The 14059-nt window shown below is 45.7% G+C and overlaps 1 pseudogene; it reads right to left on the bottom strand.

Moving 5' to 3' along the window:
• Positions 1-530: 530 nt before the first annotated feature.
• On the bottom strand, positions 531-1132 carry LOC118996928 (rRNA-processing protein FCF1 homolog; annotated as a pseudogene).
• Between the last annotated feature and the right edge of the window lie 12927 nt (positions 1133-14059).

The following is a 14059-nucleotide window of genomic DNA, read 5'->3' as shown; positions in this document are numbered from 1 at the left end:
TTAAAAACAAGTTACAAAATTGTATATATAACATGCCATTATTTTTCTAAAAAAATGGATAAAAACTAATGGAAATATATTCTCAAGTTAATAGTATAGTTACCTCTGGATAGTGGAACTGGGAGTAACTTGATTCTTATTCTTTTTTTATAAAATAGTCTTTAATATTTTATTTTCCCTTCTAAATTTGTCTTTCTATGTTATTAAAATTCTTATATATATTGCATATGTATAAGCACAGTTACGTATTATAATCAAGGATTATGTACTGTTTTATGTTCTGAACTTTCTCCTTTTATTTAACTTATTTTTTTGTGAGCAGTCATCTGATTTATAAAAAGATGTAACAAATGTTAAAATGACAGAAAATACCATTTTCAAAGCAACATCAAAAATGGAGTGTATTTAACCATACTTAGCGCATAACAGAGCAAATGGGTGAGTGGAGCAATAACAACTCATTCTGTAGCACGTTTAATAAACTGGCAACAGAGAGATTAGTTGAAGGAAAGCAGAGGAACTTCATCCTTTCAGCATTCGAACCGAGGGGCTCCATAATCATCTGGCACACGCTCAACGCTGTACCTGCGATTAGAAATGTACATGATGGGAACTCCAGGGATCTCCCTGACTCTTCGTTCAAGGTCTTGGTCAACTGTGGCCACAATGTAACACTTGTGCTGAGTTACTCTCTGTGCTAAACAGTCACTTGCATAGGTTCCTTTGTGTGAGCATGGTAACCGTTCAAGTCTTGGATCCTCGGCGATCCCCAGAGCCACTAGATACTTCTGCCCCAATTTCTCGGGTTCAGCCATTGCACAATCAGTTATACAAGGTACGCCCTTGGCATAGACGCAGTCCATCATTGACTGCACTAAGTCCAGTTTAGCCTGATGGAGAAGTTGATAAAGCTGGTACCAACCAGGATGTGGTAAGGTGGGCCCAGCGGGGTGTTATACTGGAAGCATAAGCAGGAAGAGTCTGGGGAGACTTCTCTTGTTTTGATTGCACTAGGATCCTTCTTTTCTTTCGTTTTAGGTTTTAATCTGTCCTTTTCTTGAAGCCTCTGACCTCTCAGGCTAAGCATTCGTGTCATGGTTGCATGTTTCCTTGTTTTCCTTTGCTTCCCCATCACCAAGCCGCACTCCAACTTTCTCCTCTCATTTTCACACTGTTCCTTGCGCAGGAGTGGGAACATAGCTATTCTGTTAATGGTTCCTTGTGGCTGCAGCACACTAAGGGGTCATGATTTACGTAGCCTTATCCCTGTGATCCACATAGAGATTGTGTCTTACTTTTTCCTATTCCTTAGTGTTGCCTTATGAAACTCGCCTTTACAGATTTTATTTCAATGGTCTCTTTTGAAAACTTTTCCAGGAAAGGGAACACTGGGTCTGAAGTGCCTTCTCTGTGGACTTTGCCCGCTGCCAATGTTGAAAGCTGCCCTGCAGGGCTCTGGAGCCACTGCAGGTCTCAGAAATGTGGAGCATAAAGGAAATATTCTATCTCTGGAGTGTGGTGATGGTTTCATGGGCTAACATGTGTCAAAGCGGTAGACTTGGGCACGCCGTATGCTTTTAAGTATGCCCACTTAAATTACTGAGCAATGAAGTTGTTTTGAAAAATACAACAGAAAATACAACAAAAACTCTCCTCTTCCAAAACTAGTCAGTGGCCTTAGTGGGGATAAAAATGACTGTTATATTGCCCTGGCTGGTGTAGCTCAGTGGATTGAGCACAGGCCTATGAACAAAAGGATCACGGTTCGATTCCCAGTCAGGGCACATGCCTGGGTTGCAGGCCAGTTCCCAGCAGGGGACCCACGAGAAGGAACCATACATCGATATTTCTCTCCCTCTCTCCTTCCCTTCTCCTCTAAAGACAAGTAAATAAAATCTTTTAAAAAATGACTGTTATTTTTCCCTAAATGACTGACAAGCAACTGAGGGTGTGGAGCAGGGCACATGCACGTGGAAAAGTCAAGAACGTGCACTTGTGCAAACAATCTCACACCCCCTCAACAGCAGGTACCAAAAAAGTTTATGAGATCTTTGGAACCAGAAACATTTTCCCGAGGAAAGCAATCACCACTGATTTCATCTCCACAAGTCTCTGCAGGTGGTCATTCCCAAAAGTCACGTGGGAGGGAAAGAGAGAGGGCAGAGAGGGGAGAGGGAGTGGGGAGGGAACTCTAGAACGTACGGGCCAGAGATTGGGGAATCCAGAGCGCCTCAGCACCAAAGGGCTAAGGACATCAAACCACCTTTTCTCTGCTCCCTTCAGGGAATAATAATAATCATGACAAATATGATTTCTGTGCCAGGCACTCTACTGAGAGTTCTATGTGGGCTTTTATCTACTCACTTGGTGCCGATTCATCGTCACTGAATCGTCACACCGTGACCCTGATGTAAGGATTGGTGTTACATTCAGGGCACAATACACACAGCTAAGAATAGTGAAGTTTATGGGGCTCTAAGTCATCCTATCCCATCATCCTTTGCCCACTGCTTCAGGGGCCATGCACACCAACCCCCCTTCGATCTGGGTGAAAGCCAGCAGCCTGGCAGCCACTGGGGAGGGCAGAATGTGTTTGGAACTCTCTAAGAGCAACGTTCTCAGAGGGTTATTTTCACTTGATCTCTGGCAGTTCCCTTTAAATCCTCACTCTTGGGGCTTTTCTTTATAAGACCCGAGTCCTACAAACATATCTAGGAATATAGAAGACTGTAGGCATATAGGGCTGAGGACATGCCCAGAAAATTACAGAGAAGGAACTAATCTCTCACTTCTGCCTGACCTGGAGGCTGTACACACATGGAACGTGAAGGTCAAGGCAGAGTGCTCTGCCAGCCTGCACATTGCAGGCTTCCCCCAAGACAGATGCAAAACCCTGCAGCAAAGGCTGGGAGAGTAGCAGTTCCAGTCATTTAAGGAAATCACATAGTTGACCACGAAGCGTACTGATCAGAAACTTTTGTGGCCACCATGACAAACTTTATGAATATAGTTACAATCACTAAATTGTGCACTTTAAATGGGCAAAGTTTATGGCGTGTGACTCATTGCAATAAAAAATAAATATAAAAAAACTAATGCACAAACATCAAAATAAGCTAAAGCAAAAACTGATAAAAGTAAGGATAAGTAATTCATAGGAATTACTTCAGGGGCCAAGAAACATATGTAAACATATGTAAGTGACTATCAACCTTATGAGAAATCATCAACATCCTATTAAATAAGATTTAAAAGAAAAATTCCTGATGGATTAAACCAGCAGTTTTACTCCCCCCTATAGTATATAGCTTGTGTTACATACCCTGTGTTTCTTATAACCTTTGGCCTTGACCTCATCCAAAGACCTCCCCCATATCCACGAGTTCATAAACCTGTATAAACGTCTTTGTCCCTGTCATTGGTTGGCTAGGATACATGCCACACAAAAGCCAGCCTGGTACCAGAACTCCATCCCTCCACCTTGGTTACCAAGAGTTACGCTCCACCAAGCTCATGTCTTTCCCACTAATGGCCCAAAACACGTGCTCACCTTGAATCTGCAAATGTTGCTGCCAGTTAATAACATCTGACAAACCAAGGACCTCATGCAAATCACCTGGATTCTTAGAATATATTTGGTAAGTGTTGATGTAGTGACCAAGGTCATCTGTCATTCTGATGTGTCGGGAGCCAACCAGCAGCCGTCCCTTGACACAGTCAGGACGGATGAGATGCACCTGCACGGCAGAGGCAACTGTGGCTGGATTTCCTGTCTATCTCTCCTCGCATGTTTGTTTTTACAATTAATAGGTGGTGGGATTTTTAGACACCTGCATTTCAGAGTCAATGATGTGCATAATTCCAATGAAGTTGTGCAAAATAATTTCTTTGCCAGAGAACAAAGTCCCCCCCTAATGAAGTAGCCCCTGAATATCTAAAATATTAGATATTAGTTGTTACAGTAACAACCCCCCTCCTCTACCTTGGACAGGAATAGAATTAGACAGATAAGAAAAGCAGGACATCAAAAGCTCTATTCATACAGCTAGCCTAATTGTCTGATTTACGACTCTCCTGGTCAAAATAACCTTTGTCTAACATAACTTCATGCCATGCACCTGTTCCTTTAATGTTATGTAACAATCTCTATAAAAATAAAGCTTAAATCAAACTCTGCAAGTTCGGTCAGACCCACAGAGGCTGGCTGTTGTCCGGCAACCAACCGGGTGTCTGACTCTTCACTCATCGCCTGCGCCGTCCAACCTTCAGGGATCCTGAAACCTGTGGAGGCTGGACCCTGGCACGGGATAGATTGGAAAAAGACCAGAAAACAGACTTTGGAATACTGGGGAATCTGTGTGAACAGAAAATGTGTTCACTGAATGCTGACACAAGTATCGCGGAGGAATGAGCTCAGGGTCCAAAGACAACAGTCACCCCTCCCTGCACTTGCAGCTGGATGCTGGCTGTGTTAAAATTAGGCCACCCATCCACCAGCACCTGAAGCGTGAACGGGTTCTTCTGGTTTATATGAAAAATGGTACCATACACCTGTAGCAACCCAGACAAGAGAGAGAGTCAAGACACGGGAAGAGGGCAACAGAGCACCCCACAGCTGTGGCTAAATCTTGAAATAAATTCATAGACTCTAAGGACTGCTGGGGTCAGGGTTTGTGCACAGCACATTCACCAGGCGGGATCTGCTTGAACCGCCTGAGTCATGGGGGCTCGTTACCTTCAGAGACAACCTAATCTGTCCCTAGTAGCTCTGACTATTCTTAAAAAGACTTGTTGTCTGAGGAGTCTCCTTTATGATTTCTCTTTTCAGTTTCAGTCTGGGGCCATGCAGAATCATTGGTCATTTTCACCCCGTGGAACCCTACGTGATTGAAGGCTACTGCCTTCGTAACAACCGTGGTTACTTCATACACATTTCTGATATGCCCGCTACTATCCTAGGCACTACACTTAGGATAGAGGTATAAGGGATGGAATTTGAAAATAAGACTTTTTTCCTTCCTTCTCCATCATAGCCTTAGATGATTCCTGGTAGAATGTGTAACCAACTAATCAACCTTATGTGTAACCTTATGCTCATGCTGAGATTTTGTTGCAGTTAACAGTGGACCAGGAAAGAAGGGACTGTCAACCCAACCCAGCCCCGAACCTACACACCTGGTCACCAGGAACGCAGAGACTGATCCACTACGCCACAGAAACACCGGAATGAGGCACAGAGGAGCACCCTCCACCAATGAAAAGGCGGACCATCCTGGTCCAGGGACCAGTAATAAAGACATTCCCCAAAACCAGCCTCCCCCCAAAGACTCAGGTTTCCAGACTGCACATCACCAGGACCCGCTCTGTGCTCTTTGTCCACGTTCCCTTCCCACACTTGCCCCAGAGAGACTTGTCCCTGACATGCTGGGGGAAGGTGAATGTTAGGGCTTCCAACCCTGCCACCTTCTCAGACTGCTGGCCTCTGATATGAATAAAAGTGCAATTATAATCCAAAATCTGTCTCTGCTTTTTGGCTGAGTGGTGACAAGCAGCACGAGCCACAGACTTGGTTGACATCCAGTTTCGCTTACGTTACCTCATTTATTCTCATAAGTACCTGAGGAGGCAGGTACTATTGTTTTCATCTGAGAATTGACAAAACTGAAACTTAAGGACATGAAGTGCCTTGCTGAAATTAAATTCCCTAGGCTGGGAAATTCCAGATTTATCCAACTCCAGACTTGAGGAGAAGATCCACTTTGGCATCTACTTCTCCAGTCTGACCGAAGTTAGTGGAAGGGGTGCGGGAGAAACGCTGATGGAAAGAACACATCCCGAGGTGTCACGTTGGTTGGAAACCTGGTGTGGTCCAGCAGCGGCTCTTCATTTACCGACTGGCCCGACTTCCTTCAGGGCCCTGGCCTGGGAGGCTGCAACAGTTCCTTCCCGGCAGCACATGGGTACAAGTGTGCCCCCTGGCGTCCGAATCAAGGCTCTACCGCTCGTTTATAAACTGAGACCTTAAGGAGCTTACTGAGTTCTTGGAGCCCCGTTTCCTCACTTTTACAATAGGTAAATAATAGCATCTTGGTGTTGCAAACATTAAATAAAGATAGTGAACAAAAAATAAACAATTAATATCATATCTGGCAGATGGTAAGCACTCTGCAAATGTTACCTGCTATTGTCACCCTCACCCCGTTAGCAGCAAAGCCAATGCCAAATGCCAGAAGCCAAGTCCAGAGTTGTTCCTGTCGAGCGTGGGGCTGTGTGGGGGCCAGGCAGTAGCAGAAATCTCAACTCCTTCGGCTGGGCGCAGACTGCTTGTGCCTACCACATTAAGTTAGATACGCTCAAAGCAGCCTTCGCGTCCCAGATACTAACGCGGAGGCTCCTGGAGGACAACGGACTTGCCCGGTGCCTAGCGCAGAAGCGTTTGATACATCAGAGCTCTGGGTTCACCTGCAAGGCTGGTGGTGCAAGTTCCCATCCTCAGGAAGGGAGGGACAAAGAAAAGAAGAGAAGCATCAGTGTGTGGTTGCCTCTTGCACAACCCCCACCAGAGACAGCCCAGGTACGTACCTTACTTAGACCGGGAATAGACCAGGAATAGAACCGGCAACCCTTCCGTTCACAGGCCAGCACTCAACCACTGGGCCATACCAGCCAGGGCCTGTGAATTACTTTATAACTGGCAGTTTGCACTTGTTAGTCTCCCTCACCCTCTCATCCCCTCCCCTCTGGCAACCATCCGCTTGTCCTCTTTTTCTATGAGTTTGTTTCTGTTTTGTTTCATTTACCTGTCAGTTCAGTCTTATAGCTAACACTATATAACCAGAGAAGAGTGGCCTGGGACGAATCTTTTTTTTTTTAAGTCTGTGAGCTATCTTTTTTAAAAATTGAAATATATTTGTCATATAACATTGTATAAGTTTACCTGTATAACATGTGATTTGATACGTATTGCAATACGATTGCCATTTTAGCCTTAGCCAGCAGCTCTGTCTTGTCGCAAAATTATCGTTTCTCCAGGTGGTAGAAATGATGACGACCTAGTCTCTTAGCAAGTTTGATGTGAGACAGAGGCTAACGTCAGGCGCATCTGACCTGCTGGAAAGCAGGACATGCTCAGGAAAGTGTTCAGGGAAGCAGCCTTTGGGGAAAGGGGTAATGATGCCTTTTACCAAAGTGACTGGTGGAAAGTCAATCAGCTTGTTCTCCCTTTGGCTTCATGTTCAAAGACGCAGCTGGGCAGTGAGAAAGTTCATCTTCATGTTGGCATGAATTTGCATCACGTAGGCAGATTATAAGTTAACCAAATCCTAACTAGTAGCTATACAAAAATTTCTATCCAAATTTTCCTTTAAGGTAAAGAATGCTACAATGAGCGTCCATGGGAATTATAGGTTAAAGGCTGTGCTAATTAAACAACAGAGGTTACAAACAGTCTCGCCTACACTAGCCCTCTTGAATGATTCACGATCATACCCCACTTTGGAAGCCTTGCTACAGGGGCCCCTAAGGAATCAGGAACATGTAGGACGGCAGGGTCTCTGGTGTCCACCTATCTGTATTCAAAGCTTAACTGCCTCCAGCCATGCACTCCTGGCTGCGTTCATTAATCTCCTTGTACCTCAGTTCTCTCATCGGTAAAATGGGACTAGTGACACTAACTCATTCTGTTGTTGGGAGGATTAAATGAACCAATACGTGTGGGCTTGGGACAGTGGGACAGTGCCTGGTGCATGGCAAAAACTCAGTAAACGTTTGCTACTACTGTTACCATTCAAGAGTATAATAATTTTGCCCAGTTTGGTGTGGCTCAGTGGGTTGAGCGCTGGCTTGCACACCAAAGGGATACGGGTTCAATTCCCAGTCAGGGCACATGCCTGGGTTTGTGTGCTGGGTCCCCAGTGGGGAGCATGTAAGAAGCAACCACATATTGATGTTTCTCCCCCTCTCTTTCTCTCTCCCTTCTCTTCTCTACAAAAATAAATAAATAAAATAACTTTTTAAAAGTTAATAAGATGATACCAACCTCTTAAGTATGCTGACCACAATGTCACCTTTTTTAAAAAAAGCCAGGGATCATCTATTACGTGTTATGCAACAGGCAAGGTACAGGCAACGATGACACAACAGCGACCCTCTGCCACTGACTGAGACCTCTGGCAGGGACTGGACGCTCCCTGGACCCAGCAGGTTCTCTCTGTCACACGTGAGAAGTGAGCTGTGTACCCCCATTCACCCCATTCTAAATGTTTCGAATGTGACTTTTTTCTTCCTCGAATGATTTCTTTTAGTGGATTCCCAGACATGGAAACACTGAGTTAAAGGGGGAGTATGCAGGACGGCCTGGTTTGTCCGCAGACAGCCAGAGTGCCCTTGGCAGGAACTGGCCCGAGAGTGAGTGTGCTAGCTCTCCTGCTCCTTCCCCATCCTCAGCTGGGCCCGCATACCAAGCACCAGGCTGCCCAGCAAACTCGTGTGTGGGGCTGGCACAGGCAGGAGGTGAAGGGGGAGCCGGATGTCCCACTCCAAATGCACAGCATAGCCCAACGTGCTCAAGTCAAGCAAGAGGAGACGTTGCCTGTGTGTCTGTGCAGAAGGCAAAGCTGTGGTTGAGAAGAGGAGAGGAATTCTGGCACGTGCTACCACACGTGTGAACCTTGAAGACACAAGCCAGTCACAAAACAACAGACACCACCTGATGCCACTGACCTGAGAGATGTAGTGGAGGTAACTGAAGTGGCACAGCGGCTGCCAGCCAGCCACTGGGGGGAGGGGTGGTGGGACTTGTGGTTTAATGGGCACATGGTCTCAGTTTTACCAGACGGAAACGTTCTGGAGAGGGAGGGTGGTGACGGTGGCATAACGATGATAATATTCTTTTTTAAATTTTAATTGTTGTTCAAGTAGTTTTGCCCGTTACCCCCATCCCAGCCCTCACCACCTCCCTCCTGTCTCCGCCTCTTATTCCTCTGTCCTTTATACTAGTTCCTTCAAACCCTTCCCCCCTTCCCCTGAAATACCCTCCCCTCTCCCCTCTGGGCACTGTCAGCCCATTCTCAGTTTCAGTGTCTTTGGCTATATTCTGCTTGCTTGTTTTGTTGATTCGCTTCCTGTTAAAGGTGAGATCATATGGTATTTGTCTCTCACCACCTGGCTTATTTCACTCAGCATAATGCTTTCCAGGTTCATCCACGGCGTTGCAAAGGGTAGGAGCTCCTTCTTTCCTTCTGCTGCATAGAATTCCATTGTGTAAATGTAACATAGTTTTTGGATCCATTCATTTACTGATGGGCACCTAGGTTGCTTCCAGCAGCTGGTTATGGATCTGCCTTTTGACTCAGCAGTTCTACTGCTGGGATTATATCCTAAGGACCCTGAAACACCAATCCAAAAGAACCTATGCACCCCAATGTTCACAGCGGCACAATTTACAATAGCCAAGTGCTGGAAGACAGAGATAATACTCTTAAGACTTAAAGTAGTTAGTTAAAACGGTAAGCTTTGTGTGATGTGTTTGCTTTAACCACAGATGGGGGCGGAGTCATTGGGTTTCACGCAACAGCCTGCCGGGTGATGCATCTGCGAGGATGGAGCGCGCCCACCCCGACCGCAGGTCTTCACTTGCAGGTGGCGGCCTGTCCTTAGAGGAAGCTGGCTGACTCCTGAACCGCGTAGGCTGGGCGCGCGACCAGGAAATTGAGGAAAGCGCTGTCAGTTGGGGCCATGGTTGATTATTAAGGCTTAGTAACTCTCCTTTCACTTTTCATGTGGATTTAGTAAATAATCACAGGAAGTGTTTTATTTATATATCATATTTTTCCATGTATAATACACATCCATATTTTTGGCCCAAACTTTCAGAAAAAAAACTTTTGCTTTAAATTTTAATTCAATTATTTATTTATTTATATTTAGGTACTTGGTTTTTGTATTATAAAGAAATTTTAGCCTTTATTTTTGAACATATTATGGTACAAGAAATTTTATGTAACAGATAATTACAAAACACAAGAACAGTAGTAACCCATGTATAACACACATCCTCATTTTTCCCTCAAAAACCTGGGCAACAAAGAGCGCATTATACCTGGCAAAATATAGTGTGTGTGTGTGTGTGTATATACATATATAATATGTATTATATGTGATATACATATATAATTTTCTTTTAACTTCCTGGAGAAGGAAGCTGCTGGGGCAGGCAGCAGTTGCGGTCAGCACTGCCCTCTGCTGGTCGGTGCTGCCAACGCAGAGAAGAGCACTCCCTGCTTCCAGAGGAAAGTCTGTTCGCACCACTAGGAGAGCCTTTTACTTTCACTGGCTTTTTCAAGGAGGCAGAAAGTGAAGTAGTGGGCAAAGAATTTAGTTAAAAGTCTGCACAATAAGCCAAGAAGGTGGATAGCCGCCTCCTCCTCCCCTTTCCCCCATTACACTTGCCCCCCCGAAGTTCCCCTCCGTATTCCCTCAGCCATATCGCAGCCTCTACCAGGTAAACCATAACCTGGTGACTTTAAACATGAAAAGCACAAATAGCATATGACCTACTTATATCTGTAATAAAATGAACACAATAAAATAGTGAGCAAAATAGAAACAGAAGATAGACACAGGGAACAGACTGACAGCTGCAGAAGGGGAGGGAGGGGCCTGGATGAAAGAAGGTGAAGGGATTGGATGAAGGACCTATAGGCATGAGCCTTGGACAGGGACAACTGCTGTGTGGGATTGCCCGAAGGAGGGGGTTGCTAGGTGGAGGTGGGCAAAGGGGGGAAAGTGGGAAGAACTGTAATAGCATAAATAATTAAATACAACTAAAATACATCAAAAGCAATGGTTTACCCCTGTAACGGGATGCAACCAAAGGTGGGCGGCCAGTAGGGATTTGTAATGGGGCCCAGAACTCAGTGTCCAGAAAATATTAGAAAAAGTATATGTATATATATGATGACCTCACCCCCACAAATCTGAGCCGGGGGATGGGACGCCTGGAGCAGGGTCATTAAGAGTTGTTTTGCATAGCAACAGTTTTGCAGATAACCTCTAGAATGGTCATTTAACATATCTATAAACTTTAACTGGTTTTACAATATGTTAAACAGCTGTGGCCATGCTTTGAGCCAGGGGAATGGGAGTGACTTCAATCCAGGATGTAACTGGGAGGCAACTCCCCCTGGTTACAGAGCCTGCGTAAAAGCTTGCAGCTGATTGGCTCCACACCACAGGGCCACACCTGCCAGGACTTGCTATGGCAGCCCAGTAAAGTTGGAAACATGTGGAAACACTGGCAGCTGTGGCCAATTGTGGGAGGAGTCGGAAATGGTGCAGCAGAGGAAGATTGGTGCTGGGATTTAAACCCAGGCCCAGCAGCCATGAAGTGTCTTTTTGGGACCATGTGGGGGCTTTTTGGGACCATTCCACTTGGGCAGAGAAGAACCACAAACTTCTATTTCTTTTTCTGAGATACAGTACGCCGGACTGGGCACAGGGGGAAGGAAGGACTGTGCATTTGTGGGTAATCTAAAGGACTTTGGGATCTCAGTGAAGACATTCAGTCATTACTCTTAAGTTTGTATAGTTCTTTAAATAAGTAATCCCTTTTCACTAATCTCTGGCACTGAGAGATATCTTTCCCTGGCAGTGGGAAAGTCGAACCTAATACAGGGTGGGGGACCCCTGAGTACAAGGGTGGGCCCATTCAGTAATTAGTATAGTGTTCGCTCCCCCCGCCTCTCCCCGGGTCATGTATACACTCCCAGCATACTGGTTTTGTCTCTGGAAGCAACGCATTTGATGTACTGGGGGATGGGTGGACTCTATATCACAAATTCTTCTGACCCTTAATGGAAAAGTATTTTTTCCTAAATTTCTGGCCTCCTCTAAAAAGGCCAGATGGCCCTAGAAAAAGATTGAATTCCTGGAATACTCTTCAGGAGGCCAGAAAAAGATGGAAGTTGAATGTCTTCCATCAGCCTTCAACAGAGGGGATTTCTACTTTCAGCTGGGGGTTGGAGGAAGAGAGTTGAGTGGGACAATGTAAAAAGCTTCATAAAGCCCTGGCTGGCGTAGCTCAGTGGATTGAGCTGCGAACCAAAGGCTCGCGGTTTGATTCCCAGTCAGGGCACATGCCTGGGTTGCAGGCCAGTTCCCAGCAGGGGACACATGAGAGGCAACCATACATTGATATTTCTCTCCCTCTCTCCTTCCCTCCCCTCTAAAGATAAAATTTTAAAAACTTTTTTTTAAAGTTTCATAAAGGGAAGGTTTTTGAGGTAAGGCTTGAAAGTGCGTATTTGGTTCTCTGTTGCTATATAACAAAATTTAGTGGCTTTAAACAATTTTTAACCCATCCTATTCTGTGGTTTGACTGGCCCATGGGATGTTGGCCAGGACGGAGCTGAGCTGGGCAGAATGTCTGTGGAGGCTCACTCACATTTCCTACATAAAGGTGACATGAAGGCTGGGCTAAGCCAGGGCACTGGCTGAGTGGGACTCTCTGCCTCTCCAGGTAGTCTCATGGTCCCTTTCCATGGGGCCTCTCTTGCAGATACCTGGTCAGCTCAGGGCTCTCGGAAGTGCAACATTTAGACTCCCAAATGACACCGCCTCATGTCTGCCACATGGAAGTGGTTCAAGAGAACCTCAGGGCCAGGCCACAGTCACTGTGGTTTGGGAGCACATGGGGGCATGAATCCTTGGAGAGGTGGCTAATCGGGGACCGTGCTTGGAGACTGCTTACGACAAAGGGTGAGAAGAAGATGCTGAGATGTAGAAGAGTGAGCAGAGAGAAGAGCCTACATAAAACCATAGAGTTGCTAAAAATACAAAAGAATGGCCTGGTTTAAAGTGTACAGTTTGAAAAGAAGAGTAAATGGAACCAAAGGTGGAAAGGAGACAACAGTTGGAAGGCTGAGAGCTTGAACGGCAGGCTTCCAGTTTGAGTTTCATTTTGTCTGATCGTGGTCAAGTCTGACCATGCCACCATGGAGCGCTAGCTCCCCCCAAACCACGGTACAACCTGTCGACGAGGCAGAGACGGCACCTCCTCAGCAGAGATTCGACAGCGTCTCGGAGGGTGAAAGGCAAGGTTAGCCTTTATTGAGAATTGGACACTTGGTTTCAGGCAGGTCCTTCCCTGGAGGGAGGGAGGTCTTGATTAGGTTTGGGTAAAAATCATAACACAACCCGGTAAGGTGAACAGCCAAGCAAGGTAGGCAAAGGATTCCCATAACCTTAACACACACTGTCTGTCGATGGTGTTGTTGAAGAGTTCATGGATATTTTGGAAAATGTCTACAATGCATAATCAAGGTATTTGTCTTAGCAAGAATCTCCTGGAATGGTCAAGTTTATGCTAACAAAGGCATTACAATGCTAGCACCCAGTTAATGGAGAGAGTGAGCTCTGTGGAAAGTAGGTAATTTGGGTCTCAGAACACTGTTAGTATACAGATTCTCAAAGCTCATCTTCAAAAGTTCTTACTGGATGAAACTCCAGAACCTCTGCTCTTAGCAGGCTTTATTGAGAATCAGTTCTAGAAGCTGAAGGGTAGTGGGATCCACACACCACCCCAAAACATGCTGCTCTGGTATATTGCTCATTTTGGGCTAGAGGCATTTGGAAGTCTGTAAACCCAGAAGGAGCTCCCCTTATCTGCCAAGAGACACCCTGCAAAAGGAGGTCAGTTGTCCTAAGTCCCCACCCGGCAGTTTCATCGACCAGGGAAGGCCGACCCTTAACACTGGAGAACAGACTGGAACTCAGCACCACCACTGGCTAAACTGTCACAAACAACCACACCTCCCCTCTCGTTATCTTCCAAGGGCCCATTCGTTTTTCCCAAAAGGTCTCTCCCTTACAAGGTCTCCCCATTAATTTCCCTAGGAACATGGCATTTGAGACTGAATTCTGAAGCCACATCTTTGACTTGTTCATTTCTCCCTGGGTATCTCCCGTGTGTTGATCTTTTATCACACGGGGTCGCGGTTAACCTCCCAGAAGGATACAGGGAACTCATCCTTCGTCACCTACAAAGCAGCGAACCACTGCA

Source organism: Sturnira hondurensis, unplaced genomic scaffold, assembly GCF_014824575.4.
Source record: "Sturnira hondurensis isolate 20B ecotype Veracruz unplaced genomic scaffold, ASM1482457v3 Scaffold0011880, whole genome shotgun sequence".
Taxonomy (NCBI): Eukaryota; Metazoa; Chordata; class Mammalia; order Chiroptera; family Phyllostomidae; genus Sturnira; species Sturnira hondurensis.
The sequence above is the reverse complement of the archived record's forward strand: the minus strand, read 5'-3'. Positions and strand labels throughout refer to the sequence as shown.